Source organism: Heterodontus francisci, chromosome 34 (assembly GCF_036365525.1).
Source record: "Heterodontus francisci isolate sHetFra1 chromosome 34, sHetFra1.hap1, whole genome shotgun sequence".
Lineage (NCBI taxonomy): Eukaryota > Metazoa > Chordata > Chondrichthyes > Heterodontiformes > Heterodontidae > Heterodontus > Heterodontus francisci.
The window spans coordinates 58,177,985-58,193,745 of NC_090404.1; positions in this window are offsets into that span (position 1 = coordinate 58,177,985).

The following is a 15,761-nucleotide window of genomic DNA, read 5'->3' on the forward strand; positions in this document are numbered from 1 at the left end:
AGAGTGTCTGAGAGTGTCAGAGAGTGTCAGAGTGTGATAGAGAGTGATAGAGAGTGTCTGAGAGTGTCAGAGAGTGTCAGAGAGTATCAGAGAGTGTCAGAGAGTGTCAGAGAGTGATAGTGAGTGTCTGAGAGTGTCAGAGAGTGTCAGAGTGTGATAGAGAGTTTCAGAGAGTGTCAGAGAGTGATAGAGAGTGATAGAGAGTGTCAGAGAGTGTCTAAGAGTGATAGTGAGTGTCAGAGAGTGTCAGAGAGTGTCAGAGAGTGTCAGAGAGTGTCAGAGAGTGATAGTGAGTGTCTGAGAGTGTCAGAGAGTGTCAGAGTGTGATAGAGAGTTTCAGAGAGTGTCAGAGAGTGATAGAGAGTGATAGAGAGTGTCAGAGAGTGTCAAAGAGTGATAGTGAGTGTCTGAGAGTGTCAGAGAGTGTCAGAGTGTGATAGAGAGTGATAGAGAGTTTCAGAGAGTGTCAGAGAGTGATAGAGAGTGTCAGAGAGTGTCAGAGAGTGATAGAGAGTGATAGAGAGTGTCAGAGAGTGTCAGAGAGTGTCAGAGTGTGATAGAGAGTTTCAGAGAGTGTCAGAGAGTGATAGAGAGTGATAGAGAGTGATAGAGAGTGTCAGAGAGTGTCTGAGAGTGTCAGAGATTGTCAAAGAGTGTCAGAGAGTGTCAAAGAGTGTCAGAGAGTGATAGAGAGTGATAGAGAGTGTCAGAGAGTGATAGAGAGTGTCAGAGAGTGTCAGAGAGTGATAGAGAGTGATAGAGAGTGTCAGAGAGTGTCAAAGAGTGTCAGAGAGTGATAGAGAGTGATAGAGAGTGTCAGAGAGTGTCTGAGAGTGTCAGAGAGTGTCAGAGAGTGTCAGAGAATGTCAGAGAGTGATAGAGAGTGTCTGAGAGTGTCTGAGAGTGTCAGAGAGTGTCTGAGAGTGTCAGAGAGTGATAGAGAGTGTCAGAGAGTGTCAGAGAGTGATAGAGAATGTCAGATAGTGATAGTGAGTGTCTGAGAGTGTCAGAGAGTGTCAGAGAGTGATAGAGAGTGATAGAGAGTGTCAGATAGTGATAGTGAGTGTCTGAGAGTGTCAGAGAGTGATAGAGAGTGATAGAGAGTTTCAGAGAGTGTCAGAGAATGTCAGAGAGTGTCAGAGAGTGTCAGAGTGTGATAGAGAGTGATAGAGAGTTTCAGAGAGTGTCAGAGAGTGATAGAGAGTGTCAGAGAGTGTCAGAGAGTGATAGAGAGTGATAGAGAGTGTCAGAGAGTGTCAGAGAGTGTCTGAGAGTGTCAGAGAGTGTCAAAGAGTGTCAGAGAGTGTCAGAGAGTGTCAGAGAGTGATAGAGAGTGTCAGAGAGTGATAGAGAGTGTCAGAGAGTGTCAGAGAGTGATAGAGAGTGATAGAGAGTGTCAGAGAGTGTCAGAGAGTGTCTGAGAGTGTCAGAGAGTGTCAAAGAGTGTCAGAGAGTGATAGAGAGTGATAGAGAGTGTCAGAGAGTGTCTGAGAGTGTCAGAGAGTGTCAGAGAGTGTCAGAGAGTGATAGTGAGTGTCTGAGAGTGTCCGATAGTGTCAGAGAGTGTCAGAGAGTGTCAGAGAGTGTCAAAGAGTGTCAGAGAGTGATAGAGAGTGATAGAGAGTGTCAGAGAGTGTCAGAGAGTGATAGAGAGTGTCAGAGAGTGTCAGAGAGTGATAGTGAGTGTCTGAGAGTGTCCGATAGTGTCAGAGAGTGTCAGAGAGTGTCAGAGAGTGTCAGAGAGTGTCAGAGAGTATCAGATAGTGATAGAGAGTGTCAGAGAGTGTCAGATAGTGATAGTGAGTGTCTGGGAGCGTCAGAGAGTGTCAGAGAGTGATAGAGAGTGTCAGAGAGTGATAGAGAGTGTCACAGAGTGCCTCAGAGTGTCAGAGAGTGATAGAGAGAGTCAGAGACTGTCAGAGAGTTTCAGAGAGTGTCAGAGAATGTCAGAGAGTGATAGAGAGTGTCAGAGAGTGATAGAGAGTGTCAGAGAGTGATAGAGAGTGATAGAGAGTGATAGAAAGTGTCAGAGAGTGACAGAGAGTGTCAGATAGTGATAGTGAGTGATAGAGAGTGTCAGAGTGATAGAGAGTGTCAGAGAGTGTCAGAGAGTGTCAGAGAGTGATATAGAGCGATAGAGAGTTTCAGAGAGTGTCAGAGAATGTCAGAGAGTGATGGAGAGTGTCAAAGAGTGATAGAGAGTGTCAGAGAGTTTCAGAGAGTGTCAGAGAGTGATAGAGAGTGATAGAGAGTTTCAGAGGGTGTCAGAGAGTGTCTGAGAAGCTCAGAGAGTGATAGAGAGTGTCTGAGAAGCTCAGAGAGTGATAGAGAGTGATAGAGAGTGTCAGAGAGTGTCAGAGAGTGATAGAGAGTGATAGAGAGTGTCAGAGAGTGTCAGAGAGTGATAGTGAGTGTCTGAGAGTGATGGAGAGTGTCAGAGAGTGTCAGAGAGTGGCAGAGAGTGATAGAGAGTGATAGAGAGTTTCAGAGAGTGTCAGAGAATGTCAGAGAATGTCAGAGCGTGATAGAGAGTGTCAAAGAGTGATAGAGAGTTTCAGAGAGTGTCAGAGAGTTTCAGAGAGTGTCAGAGAGTGATAGAGAGTGTCAGAGAGTGATAGAGAGTGTCAGAGAGTGTCAGAGAGTGTCAGAGAGTGTCAGAGAGTGATAGAGAGTGATAGAGAGTGTCAGAGAGTGTCAGAGAGTGGCAGAGAGTGATAGAGAGTGATAGAGAGTTTCAGAGAGTGTCAGAGAATGTCAGAGAGTGATAGAGAGTGTCAGAGAGTGTCTGAGAGTGTCTGAGAGTGTCTGAGAGTGTCTGAGAGTGATAGAGAGAGATAGAGAGTGATAGAGAGTGTCAGAGAGTGTCAGAGAGTGTTAGAGAGTGATAGAGAGTGATAGAGAGTGTCAGAGAGTGTCTGAGAGTGTCTGAGAGTGTCTGAGAGTGTCTGAGAGTGATAGAGAGAGATAGAGAGTGATAGAGAGTGTCAGAGAGTGTCAGAGAGTGTTAGAGAGTGATAGAGAGTGATAGAGAGTGTCAGAGAGTGTCAGAGAGTGTCAAAGAGTGATAGAGAGTGTCAGAGAGTGTCAGAGAGTGATAGAGAGTTTCAGAGAGTGTCAGAGAGTGATAGAGAGTGTCAGAGAGTGTCAGAGAGTGTCAGAGAGTGATAGAGAGTGATAGAGAGTGATAGAGAGTGATAGAGGGTGTCAGAGAGTGTCTGAGAGTGTCTGAGAGTGTCTGAGAGTGTCAGAGAGTGATAGAGAGTGTCAGAGAGTGATAGAGAGTGTCAGAGACTGTCAAGGAGTGTCAGAGAGTGATAGAGAGTGTCAGAGAGAGATAGAGAGTGTCAGAGAGTGTCAGAGAGTGATACAGAGTGATACAGAGTGATAGAGAGGTTCAGAGAGTGACAGAGAGTGATAGAGAGTGTCAAAGAGTGATAGAGAGTGTCAGAGAGTGTCAGAGAGTGATAGAGAGTGATAGAGAGTGATAGAGAGTGATAGAGAGTGATAGAGAGTGTCAGAGAGTGTCAGAGAGTGTCAGAGAGTGATAGAGAGTGTCAGAGAGTGTCAGAGAGTGTCAGAGAGTGTCAGAGAGAGATAGAGAGTGTCAGAGAGTGATAGAGAGTGTCAGAGAGTGTCAGAGAGTGATAGTGAGTGTCTGAGAGTGTCAGAGAGTGATAGTGAGTGTCTGACAGTGTCAGAGAGTGTCAGAGTGTGATAGAGAGTGATAGAGAGTTTCAGAGAGTGTCAGAGAGTGATAGAGAGTGATAGAGAGTGATAGAGAGTGTCAAAGAGTGATAGAGAGTGTCAGAGAGTGTCAGAGAGTGATAGAGAGTGATAGAGAGTGATAGAGAGTTTCAGAGAGTGTCAGAGAGTGATAGAGAGTGTCAGAGAGTGATAGAGAGTGTCAGAGAGTGATAGAGAGTGATAGAGAGTGATAGAGAGTGATAGAGAGTGTCAGAGAGTGTCAGAGAGTGATAGAGAGTGTCTGAGAGTGTCAGAGAGTGTCAGAGTGTGATAGAGAGTGATAGAGAGTGTCAGAGAGTGTCAGAGAGTGTCAGAGAGTGTCAGAGAGTGTCAGAGAGTGATAGTGAGTGTCTGAGAGTGTCAGAGAGTGTCAGAGTGTGATAGAGAGTTTCAGAGAGTGTCAGAGAGTGATAGAGAGTGATAGAGAGTGTCAGAGAGTGTCAAAGAGTGATAGTGAGTGTCAGAGAGTGTCAGAGAGTGTCAGAGAGTGTCAGAGAGTGTCAGAGAGTGATAGTGAGTGTCTGAGAGTGTCAGAGAGTGTCAGAGTGTGATAGAGAGTTTCAGAGAGTGTCAGAGAGTGATAGAGAGTGATAGAGAGTGTCAGAGAGTGTCAAAGAGTGATAGTGAGTGTCTGAGAGTGTCAGAGAGTGTCAGAGTGTGATAGAGAGTGATAGAGAGTTTCAGAGAGTGTCAGAGAGTGATAGAGAGTGTCAGAGAGTGTCAGAGAGTGATAGAGAGTGATAGAGAGTGTCAGAGAGTGTCAGAGAGTGTCAGAGAGTGTCTGAGAGTGTCAGAGATTGTCAAAGAGTGTCAGAGAGTGTCAAAGAGTGTCAGAGAGTGATAGAGAGTGATAGAGAGTGTCAGAGAGTGATAGAGAGTGTCAGAGAGTGTCAGAGAGTGATAGAGAGTGATAGAGAGTGTCAGAGAGTGTCAAAGAGTGTCAGAGAGTGATAGAGAGTGATAGAGAGTGTCAGAGAGTGTCTGAGAGTGTCAGAGAGTGTCAGAGAGTGTCAGAGAATGTCAGAGAGTGATAGAGAGTGTCTGAGAGTGTCTGAGAGTGATAGAGAGTGTCAGAGAATGTCAGAGAGTGATAGAGAGTGTCTGAGAGTGTCAGAGAGTGATAGAGAGTGTCAGAGAGTGTCAGAGAGTGATAGAGAGTGATAGAGAGTGATAGAGAGTGTCAGATAGTGATAGTGAGTGTCTGAGAGTGTCAGAGAGTGATAGAGAGTGATAGAGAGTTTCAGAGAGTGTCAGAGAATGTCAAAGAGTGTCAGAGAGTGTCAGAGTGTGATAGAGAGTGATAGAGAGTTTCAGAGAGTGTCAGAGAGTGATAGAGAGTGTCAGAGAGTGTCAGAGAGTGATAGAGAGTGATAGAGAGTGTCAGAGAGTGTCAGAGAGTGATAGAGAGTGTCAGAGAGTGTCAGAGAGTGTCAGAGTGTCAGAGAGTGTCAAAGAGTGTCAGAGAGTGTCAGAGAGTGTCAGAGAGTGTCAGACAGTGATAGAGAGTGATAGAGAGTGTCAGAGAGTGATAGAGAGTGTCAGAGAGTGTCAGAGAGTGATAGAGAGTGATAGAGAGTGTCAGAGAGTGTCAGAGAGTGTCTGAGAGTGTCAGAGAGTGTCAAAGAGTGTCAGAGAGTGATAGAGAGTGATAGAGAGTGTCAGAGAGTGTCTGAGAGAGTCAGAGAGTGTCAGAGAGTGTCAGAGAGTGATAGTGAGTGTCTGAGAGTGTCAGAGAGTGATAGAGAGTGATAGAGAGTGTCAGAGAGTGATAGAGAGTGTCAGAGAGTGTCAGAGAGTGATAGAGAGTGATAGAGAGTGTCAGAGAGTGTCAGAGAGTGTCTGAGAGTGTCAGAGAGTGTCAAAGAGTGTCAGAGAGTGATAGAGAGTGATAGAGAGTGTCAGAGAGTGTCTGAGAGAGTCAGAGAGTGTCAGAGAGTGTCAGAGAGTGATAGTGAGTGTCTGAGAGTGTCCGATAGTGTCAGAGAGTGTCAGAGAGTGTCAGAGAGTGTCAGAGAGTATCAGATAGTGATAGAGAGTGTCAGAGAGCGTCAGATAGTGATAGTGAGTGTCTGGGAGCGTCAGAGAGTGTCAGAGAGTGATAGAGAGTGTCAGAGAGTGATAGAGAGTGTCAGAGAGTGCCTCAGAGTGTCAGAGAGTGATAGAGAGAGTCAGAGACTGTCAGAGAGTTTCAGAGAGTGTCAGAGAATGTCAGAGAGTGATAGAGAGTGTCAGAGAGTGATAGAGAGTGTCAGAGAGTGATAGAGAGTGATAGAGAGTGATAGAAAGTGTCAGAGAGTGACAGAGAGTGTCAGATAGTGATAGTGAGTGATAGAGAGTGTCAGAGTGATAGAGAGTGTCAGAGAGTGTCAGAGAGTGTCAGAGAGTGATATAGAGCGATAGAGAGTTTCAGAGAGTGTCAGAGAAGGTCAGAGAGTGATGGAGAGTGCCAAAGAGTGTCAGAGAGTGATAGAGAGTGTCAGAGAGTGATAGAGAGTGATAGAGAGTGATAGAAAGTGTCAGAGAGTGACAGAGAGTGTCAGATAGTGATAGTGAGTGATAGAGAGTGTCAGAGTGATAGAGAGTTTCAGAGAGTTTCAGAGAGTGTCAGAGAGTGATAGAGAGTGATAGAGAGTTTCAGAGGGTGTCAGAGAGTGTCTGAGAAGCTCAGAGAGTGATAGAGAGTGATAGAGAGTGTCTGAGAAGCTCAGAGAGTGATAGAGAGTGTCAGAGAGTGATAGAGAGTGATAGAGAGTGTCAGAGAGTGTCAGAGAGTGATAGTGAGTGTCTGAGAGTGATGGAGAGTGTCAGAGAGTGTCAGAGAGTGATAGAGAGTGATAGAGAGTTTCAGAGAGTGTCAGAGAATGTCAGAGAATGTCAGAGCGTGATAGAGAGTGTCAAAGAGTGATAGAGAGTTTCAGAGAGTGTCAGAGAGTTTCAGAGAGTGTCAGAGAGTGATAGAGAGTGTCAGAGAGTGATAGAGAGTGTCAGAGAGTGTCAGAGAGTGATAGAGAGTGATAGAGAGTGATAGAGAGTGTCAGAGAGTGTCAGAGAGTGGCAGAGAGTGATAGAGAGTTTCAGAGAGTGTCAGAGAGTGTCAGAGAATGTCAGAGAGTGATAGAGAGTGTCAAAGAGTGATAGAGAGTGTCAGAGAGTGTCAGAGAGTGTCAGAGAGTATCAGAGAGTGATAGAGAGTGATAGAGAGATTCAGAGAGTGTCAGAGAGTGTCAGAGAGTGTCTGAGAGTGTCTGAGAGTGTCAGAGAGTGATAGAGAGTGATAGAGAGTGTCAGAGAGTGATAGAGAGTGTCAGAGACTGTCAGAGAGTGTCAGAGAGTGATAGAGAGTGATGGAGAGTGATGGAGAGTGATAGAGAGTGTCAGAGAGAGATAGAGAGTGTCAGAGAGTGTCAGAGAGTGATAGAGAGTGATAGAGAGTGTCAGAGAGTGATAGAGAGTGTCAGAGACTGTCAGAGAGTGTCAGAGAGTGATAGAGAGTGTCAGAGAGAGATAGAGAGTGTCAGAGCGTGTCAGAGAGTGATACAGAGTGATAGAGAGGTTCAGAGAGTGACAGAGAGTGATAGAGAGTGTCAAAGAGTGATAGAGAGTGATAGAGAGTGTCAGAGAGAGATAGAGAGTGTCAGAGAGTGTCAGAGAGTGATAGAGAGTGATAGAGAGTGTCAGAGAGTGTCTGAGAGTGTCTGAGAGTGTCAGAGAGTGTCTGAGAGTGATAGAGAGAGATAGAGAGTGATAGAGAGTGTCAGAGAGTGTCAGAGAGTGTCAGAGAGTGATAGAGAGTGATAGAGAGTGTCAGAGAGTGTCAGAGAGTGTCAAAGAGTGATAGAGAGTGTCAGAGAGTGTCAGAGAGTGATAGAGAGTTTCAGAGAGTGTCAGAGAGTGATAGAGAGTGTCAGAGAGTGATAGAGAGTGATAGAGAGTGATAGAGAGTGATAGAGAGTGATAGAGAGTGATAGAGGGTGTCAGAGAGTGATAGAGGGTGTCAGAGAGTGTCTGAGAGTGTCTGAGAGTGTCAGAGAGTGATAGAGAGTGTCAGAGAGTGATAGAGAGTGTCAGAGACTGTCAGAGAGTGTCAGAGAGTGATAGAGAGTGATAGAGAGTTTCAGAGAGTGTCAGAGAGTGATAGAGAGTGTCAGAGAGAGATAGAGAGTGTCAGAGAGTGTCAGAGAGTGATACAGAGTGATACAGAGTGATAGAGAGTGATAGAGAGTTTCAGAGAGTGTCAGAGAGTGATAGAGAGTGTCAGAGAGTGATAGAGAGTGATAGAGAGTGATAGAGAGTGTCAGAGAGTGTCAGAGAGTGATAGAGAGTGTCAGAGAGTGTCAGAGAGTGTCAGAGAGTGTCAGAGAGTGATAGAGAGTGTCAGAGAGTGATAGAGAGTGTCAGAGAGTGATAGAGAGTGTCAGAGAGTGTCAGAGAGTGATAGTGAGTGTCTGAGAGTGTCAGAGAGTGATAGTGAGTGTCTGAGAGTGTCAGAGAGTGTCGGAGTGTGATAGAGAGTGATAGAGAGTTTCAGAGAGTGTCAGAGAGTGATAGAGAGTGTCAGAGAGTGATAGAGAGTGTCAGAGAGTGATAGAGAGTGTCAGAGAGTGATAGAGAGTGATAGAGAGTGTCAGAGAGTGATAGTGAGTGTCTGAGAGTGTCAGAGAGTGTCAGAGTGTGATAGAGAGTTTCAGAGAGTGTCAGAGAGTGATAGAGAGTGATAGAGAGTGTCAGAGAGTGTCAAAGAGTGATAGTGAGTGTCTGAGAGTGTCAGAGAGTGTCAGAGTGTGATAGAGAGTGATAGAGAGTTTCAGAGAGTGATAGAGAGTGTCAGAGAGTGTCAGAGAGTGATAGAGAGTGATAGAGAGTGTCTGAGAGTGTCAGAGAGTGATAGAGAGTGTCAGAGAGTGATAGAGAGTGTCAGAGAGTGTCTGAGAGTGTCAGAGAGTGTCAGAGAGTGTCAGAGAATGTCAGAGAGTGTCAGAGAGTGATAGAGAGTGATAGAGAGTGATAGAGAGTGTCAGATAGTGATAGTGAGTGTCTGAGAGTGTCAGAGAGTGATAGAGAGTGATAGAGAGTTTCAGAGAGTGTCAGAGAATGTCAGAGAGTGTCAGAGAGTGTCAGAGTGTGATAGAGAGTGATAGAGAGTTTCAGAGAGTGTCAGAGAGTGATAGAGAGTGTCAGAGAGTGTCAGAGAGTGATAGAGAGTGATAGAGAGTGTCAGAGAGTGTCAGAGAGTGTCTGAGAGTGTCAGAGAGTGTCAAAGAGTGTCAGAGAGTGTCAAAGAGTGTCAGAGAGTGATAGAGAGTGATAGAGAGTGTCAGAGAGTGATAGAGAGTGTCAGAGAGTGTCAGAGAGTGATAGAGAGTGATAGAGAGTGTCAGAGAGTGTCAGAGAGTGTCTGAGAGTGTCAGAGAGTGTCAAAGAGTGTCAGAGAGTGATAGAGAGTGATAGAGAGTGTCAGAGAGTGTCTGAGAGTGTCAGAGAGTGTCAGAGAGTGTCAGAGAATGTCAGAGAGTGTCAGAGAGTGATAGAGAGTGTCTGAGAGTGTCTGAGAGTGTCAGAGAGTGTCAGAGAGTGTCAGAGAGTGTCTGAGAGTGTCAGAGAGTGATAGAGAGTGTCAGAGAGTGTCAGAGAGTGTCAGAGAATGTCAGAGAGTGTCAGAGAGTGATAGAGAGTGTCTGAGAGTGTCAGAGAGTGTCAGATAGTGTCAGAGAGTGTCTGAGAGTGTCTGAGAGTGTCAGAGAGTGATAGAGAGTGATAGAGAGTGTCAGAGAGTGTCAGAGAGTGTCAGATAGTGATAGTGAGTGATAGAGAGTGTCAGAGAGTGATAGAGAGAGTAAGAGAGTGTCAGAGAGTGTCAGAGAGTGTCAGAGAGTGATATAGAGCGATAGAGAGTTTCAGAGAGTGTCAGAGAGTGTCTGAGAGTGTCAGAGAGTGAGAGAGAGTGATAGAGAGTGTCAGAGACTGTCAGACAGTGTCTGAGAGTGTCAGAGAGTGATAGAGAGTGTCAGATAGTGATAGTGAGTGTCTGAGAGTGTCAGAGAGTGATAGAGAGTGATAGAGAGTTTCAGAGAGTGTCAGAGAATGTCAGAGAATGTCAGAGAGTGTCAGAGAGTGATAGAGAGTGTCAGAGAGTGTCAGAGAGTGTCAGAGAGTGTCAGAGAGAGTCTGAGAGTGTTAGAGAGTGATAGAGAGTTTCAGAGAGTGTCAGAGAGTGATAGAGAGTGTCAGAGAGTGATAGAGAGTGATAGAGAGTGATAGAGAGTGTCAGAGAGTGTCAGAGAGTGATAGAGAGTGTCAGAGAGTGTCAGAGAGTGATAGAGAGTGTCAGAGAGTGTCAGAGAGTGATAGTGAGTGTCTGAGAGTGTCAGAGAGTGATAGTGAGTGTCTGAGAGTGTCAGAGAGTGTCTGAGAGTGTCTGAGAGTGTCAGAGAGTGTCTGAGAGTGTCTGAGAGTGTCAGAGAGTGTCTGAGAGTGATAGAGAGTGTCAGAGAGTGTCAGAGAGTGATAGAGAGTGTCAGAGAGTGTCTGAGAATGTCAGAGAGTGTCAGAGAGTGATAGAGAGTGATAGAGAGTGATAGAGAGTGTCAGATAGTGATAGTGAGTGTCTGAGAGTGTCAGAGAGTGATAGAGAGTGATAGAGAGTTTCAGAGAGTGTCAGAGAATGTCAGAGAGTGTCAGAGAGTGTCAGAGAGTGTCAGAGTGTGATAGAGAGTGATAGAGAGTTTCAGAGAGTGTCAGAGAGTGATAGAGAGTGTCAGAGAGTGTCAGAGAGTGATAGAGAGTGATAGAGAGTGTCAGAGAGTGTCAGAGAGTGTCTGAGAGTGTCAGAGAGTGTCAAAGAGTGTCAGAGAGTGTCAAAGAGTGTCAGAGAGTGATAGAGAGTGATAGAGAGTGTCAGAGAGTGATAGAGAGTGTCAGAGAGTGTCAGAGAGTGATAGAGAGTGATAGAGAGTGTCAGAGAGTGTCAGAGAGTGTCTGAGAGTGTCAGAGAGTGTCAAAGAGTGTCAGAGAGTGATAGAGAGTGATAGAGAGTGTCAGAGAGTGTCTGAGAGTGTCAGAGAGTGTCAGAGAGTGTCAGAGAATGTCAGAGAATGTCAGAGAGTGATAGAGAGTGTCTGAGAGTGTCTGAGAGTGTCAGAGAGTGTCAGAGAGTGTCAGAGAGTGTCTGAGAGTGTCAGAGAGTGATAGAGAGTGTCAGAGAGTGTCAGAGAGTGTCAGAGAATGTCAGAGAGTGTCAGAGAGTGATAGAGAGTGTCTGAGAGTGTCAGAGAGTGTCAGATAGTGTCAGAGAGTGTCTGAGAGTGTCTGAGAGTGTCAGAGAGTGATAGAGAGTGATAGAGAGTGTCAGAGAGTGTCAGAGAGTGTCAGATAGTGATAGTGAGTGATAGAGAGTGTCAGAGAGTGATAGAGAGAGTCAGAGAGTGTCAGAGAGTGTCAGAGAGTGTCAGAGAGTGATATAGAGCGATAGAGAGTTTCAGAGAGTGTCAGAGAGTGTCTGAGAGTGTCAGAGAGTGAGAGAGAGTGATAGAGAGTGTCAGAGACTGTCAGACAGTGTCTGAGAGTGTCAGAGAGTGATAGAGAGTGATAGAGAGTGTCAGATATTGATAGTGAGTGTCTGAGAGTGTCAGAGAGTGATAGAGAGTGATAGAGAGTTTCAGAGAGTGTCAGAGAATGTCAGAGAGTGTCAGAGAGTGATAGAGAGTGTCAGAGAGTGTCAGAGAGTGTCAGAGAGTGTCAGAGAGTGTCAGAGAGAGTCTGAGAGTGTTAGAGTGTGATAGAGAGTTTCAGAGAGTGTCAGAGAATGTCAGAGAGTGTCAGAGAGTGATAGAGAGTGTCAGAGAGTGTCAGAGAGTGTCTGAGAGTGATAGAGAGTTTCAGAGAGTGTCAGAGAATGTCAGAGAGTGTCAGAGAGTGATAGAGAGTGTCAGAGAGTGTCAGAGAGTGTCAGAGAGTGTCAGACAGTGATAGAGAGTGATAGAGAGTTTCAGAGAGTGATAGAGAGTGTCAGAGAGTGTCAGAGAGTGTCTGAGAGCGTCTGAGAGTGTCAGAGAGCGTCTGAGTGTGTCAGAGAGTGATAGAGAGTGTCAGAGAGTGATAGAGAGAGTCAAAGAGTGATAGAGAGAGTCAAAGAGTGATAGAGAGAGTCAAAGAGTGATAGAGAGTGTCAGAGAGTGTCAGAGAGTGTCAGAGAGTGTCAGAGAGTGTCAGAGAGCGATAGAGAGTGATAGAGAGATTCAGAGATTGTCAGAGAGTGTCTGAGAGTGTCAGAGAGTGATAGAGAGTGATAGAGAGTGTCAGAGAGTGAAGGAGAGTGATAGAGAGTGTCAGAGAGTGTCAGAGAGAGTCAGAGAGTGCCAGAGAGTGTCAGAGAGTGATAGAGAGTGATAGAGAGTGTCAGAGAGTGTCAGAGAGTGGCAGAGAGTGATAGAGAGTGATAGAGAGTGATAGAGAGTTTCAGAGAGTGTCAGAGAATGTCAGAGAGTGATAGAGTGTCAAAGAGTGATAGAGAGTGTCAGAGAGTGATGGAGAGTTTCAGAGAGTGTCAGAGAGTTTCAGAGAGTTTCAGAGAGTGTCAGAGAGTGTCTGAGAGTGTCAGAGAGTGTCTGAGAGTGTCAGAGAGTTTCAGAGAGTGATCGAGAGTGAAAGAGAGTGTCAGAGAGTGTCAGAGAGTGTCAGAGAGTGATAGTGAGTGTCTGAGAGTGATAGAGAGTGTCAGAGAGTGTCAGATAGAGATAGTGAGTGTCTGAGAGTGTCAGAGATTGTCAGATAGTGATAGAGAGTGTCAGAGAGTGTCAGAGAATGTCAGAGAGTGATAGCGAGTGATAGAGAGTGTCAGAGAGTGTCAGAGAGTGTCAGAGAGTGTCAGAGAGTGATAGAGAGTGTCAGAGAGTGATAGAGAGTGTCAGAGAGTGTCAGATAGTGATAGTGAGTTTCTGAGAGTGTCAGAGAGTGATAGAGAGTGATAGAGAGTGTCAGAGAGTGTCTGAGAGAGTCAGAGAGTGTCAGAGAGTGTCAGAGAGTGATAGAGAGTGATAGAGAGTGTCAGAGAGTGTCAGAGAGTGTCAGAGAGTGTCAGAGAGTGTCAGAGAGCGATAGAGAGTGATAGAGATTTTCAGAGAGTGTCAGAGAGTGTCAGAGAGTGATAGAGAGTGATAGAGAGTGTCAGAGAGTGTCTGAGAGAGTCAGAGCGTGTCAGAGAGTGTCAGAGAGTGATAGAGAGTGATAGAGAGTGTCAGAGAGTGTCTGAGAGAGTCAGAGAGTGTCAGAGAGTGTCAGAGAGTGATAGAGAGTGTCAGAGAGTGTCAGAGAGTGTCAGAGAGTGTCAGAGAGTGTCAGAGAGTGTCAGAGAGTGATAGAGAGTGATAGAGAGTGTCAGAGAGTGTCAGAGAGTGTCAGAGAGTGATAGAGAGAGTCAGAGAGTGTCAGATAGTGATAGTGAGTGTCTGAGAGTGTCAGAGAGTGATAGAGAGTGATAGAGATTTTTAGAGAGTGTCAGAGAGTGTCAGAGAGTGTCAGAGAGTGATAGAGAGTGATAGAGAGTGTCAGAGAGTGTCAGAGAGTGTCTGAGAGTGTCAAAGAGTGATAGAGAGTGTTTGAGAGTGTCAAAGAGTGATAGAGAGTGTCAGAGAGTTTCAGAGAGTGTCAGAGGGTGTCTGAGAGTGTCAGAGAGTGTCAGAGAGTGTCAGAGAGTGTCAGAGAGTGTCAGAGAGTGTCTGAGAGTGTCTGAGAGTGTCAGAGAGTGTCTGAGAGTGTCTGAGAGTGTCTGTGATTGTCAGAGAGTGTCAGAGAGTGATAGAGAGTGATAGAGATTTTTAGAGAGTGTCAGAGAGTGTCAGAGAGTGTCAGAGAGTGTCAGAGAGTGTCAGAGAGTGATAGAGAGTGTCAGAGAGTATCAGAGAGTGTCTGAGAGTGTCAAAGAGTGATAGAGAGTGTCAGAGAGTTTCAGAGAGTGTCAGAGAGTGATATAGAGTGATAGAGAGTTTCAGAGAGTGTCAGAGAGTGTCAGAGAGTGTCAGAGAGTGTCAGAGAGTGTCAGAGAGTGTCTGAGAGTGTCTGAGAGTGTCTGAGAGAGTCTGAGATTGTCAGAGAGTGTCAGAGAGTGATAGAGAGTGATAGAGAGTGTCAGAGAGTGTCAGAGAATGTCAGAGAGTGTCAGAGAGTGTCTGAGAGTGTCTGAGAGTGTCTGAGACTGTCTGAGAGAGTCTGAGATTGTCAGAGAGTGTCAGAGAGTGATAGAGAGTGATAGAGAGTGATAAAGAGTGTCAGTGAGTGTCAGAGAGTGTCAGAGAGTGATAGAGAGTTTCAGAGAGTGTCAGAGAGTGTCAGAGTGATAGAGAGTGAAAGAGAGTGTCAGAGAGTGTCAGAGAGTGTCAGAGAGTGATAGAGAGTGATAGAGAGTGATAGAGAGTGTCAGAGAGTGTCAGAGAGTGTCAGAGAGTGTCAGAGAGTGTCAGATAGTGATAGTGAGTGCCAGAGAGTGTCAGAGAGTGATAGAGAGTTTCAGAGAGTTTCAGAGAGTGTCAGAGAGTTTCAGAGAGTGTCAGAGAGTGTCAGAGAGTGTCAGAGAGTGTCAGAGAGTGTCAGAGAGTGATAGAGAGTGATAGAGAGTGTCAGAGAGTGTCAGAGAGTGTCAGCTAGTGATAGTGAGTGTCTGAGAGTGTCAGAGAGTGTCAGATAGTGATAGTGAGTGTCTGAGAGTGTCAGAGAGTGATAGAGAGTGATAGAGAGTGTCAGAGATTTTCAGAGAGTGTCAGAGAGTGATAGAGAGTGATATAGAGTGTCAGACAGTGTCAGAGAGTGTCAGAGAGTGATAGTGAGTGTCTGAGAGTGTCAGAGAGTGATAGAGAGTGATAGAGAATTTCAGAGAGTGTCAGAGAGTGTCAGATAGTGATAGTGAGTGTCTGAGAGTGTCAGAGAGTGTCAGATAGTGATAGTGAGTGTCTGAGAGTGTCAGAGAGTGATAGAGAGTGATAGAGAATTTCAGAGAGTGTCAGAGAGTTTCAGATAGTGATAGTGAGTGTCTGAGAGTGTCAGAGAGTGATAGAGAGTGATAGAGAATTTCAGAGAGTGTCAGAGAGTTTCAGATAGTGATAGTGAGTGTCTGAGAGTGTCAGAGAGTGTCAGAGAGCGTCTGAGAGTGTCAGATAGTGATAGTGAGTGTCTGAGAGTGTCAGAGAGTGTCAGATAGTGATAGTGAGTGTCTGAGAGTGTCAGAGAGTGATAGAGAGTGATAGAGAATTTCAGAGAGTGTCAGAGAGTTTCAGATAGTGATAGTGAGTGTCTGAGAGTGTCAGAGAGTGATAGAGAGTGATAGAGAATTTCAGAGAGTGTCAGAGAGTTTCAGATAGTGATAGTGAGTGTCTGAGAGTGTCAGAGAGTGTCAGAGAGCGTCTGAGAGTGTCAGAGAGTGATAGAGAGAGTCAAAGAGTGTCAGAGAGTGTCAGAGAGTGTCAGAGAGTGTCAGAGAGTGTCAGAGAGTGTCAGAGAGCGATAGAGAGTGATAGAGAGATTCAGAGATTGTCAGAGAGTGTCTGAGAGTGTCTGAGAGTGTCAGAGAGTGATAGAGAGTGATAGAGAGTGATAGAGAGTGTCAGAGAGTGTCAGAGAGTGCCAGAGAGTGTCAGAGAGTGATAGAGAGTGATAGAGAGTGATAGAGAGTGGCAGAGAGTGGCAGAGAGTGGCAGAGAGTGGCAGAGAGTGATAGAGAGTTTCAGAGAGTGTCAGAGAATGTCAGAGAGTGATAGAGTGTCAAAGAGTGGTAGAGAGTGTCAGAGAGTGATGGAGATTTTCAGAGAGTGTCAGAGAGTGTCAGAGAGTGTCAGAGAGTGTCTGAGAGTGTCTGAGAGTTTCAGAGAGTGATAGAGAGTGATAGAGAGTGATAGAGAGTGTCAGAGAGTGTCAGAGAGTGTCAGAGAGTGATAGAGAGTGATAGAGAGTTTCAGAGAGTGTCAGAGAGTGTCAGAGAGTGATAGAGAGTGATAGAGAGTGTCAGAGGGTGTCAGAGGGTGTCAGAGACT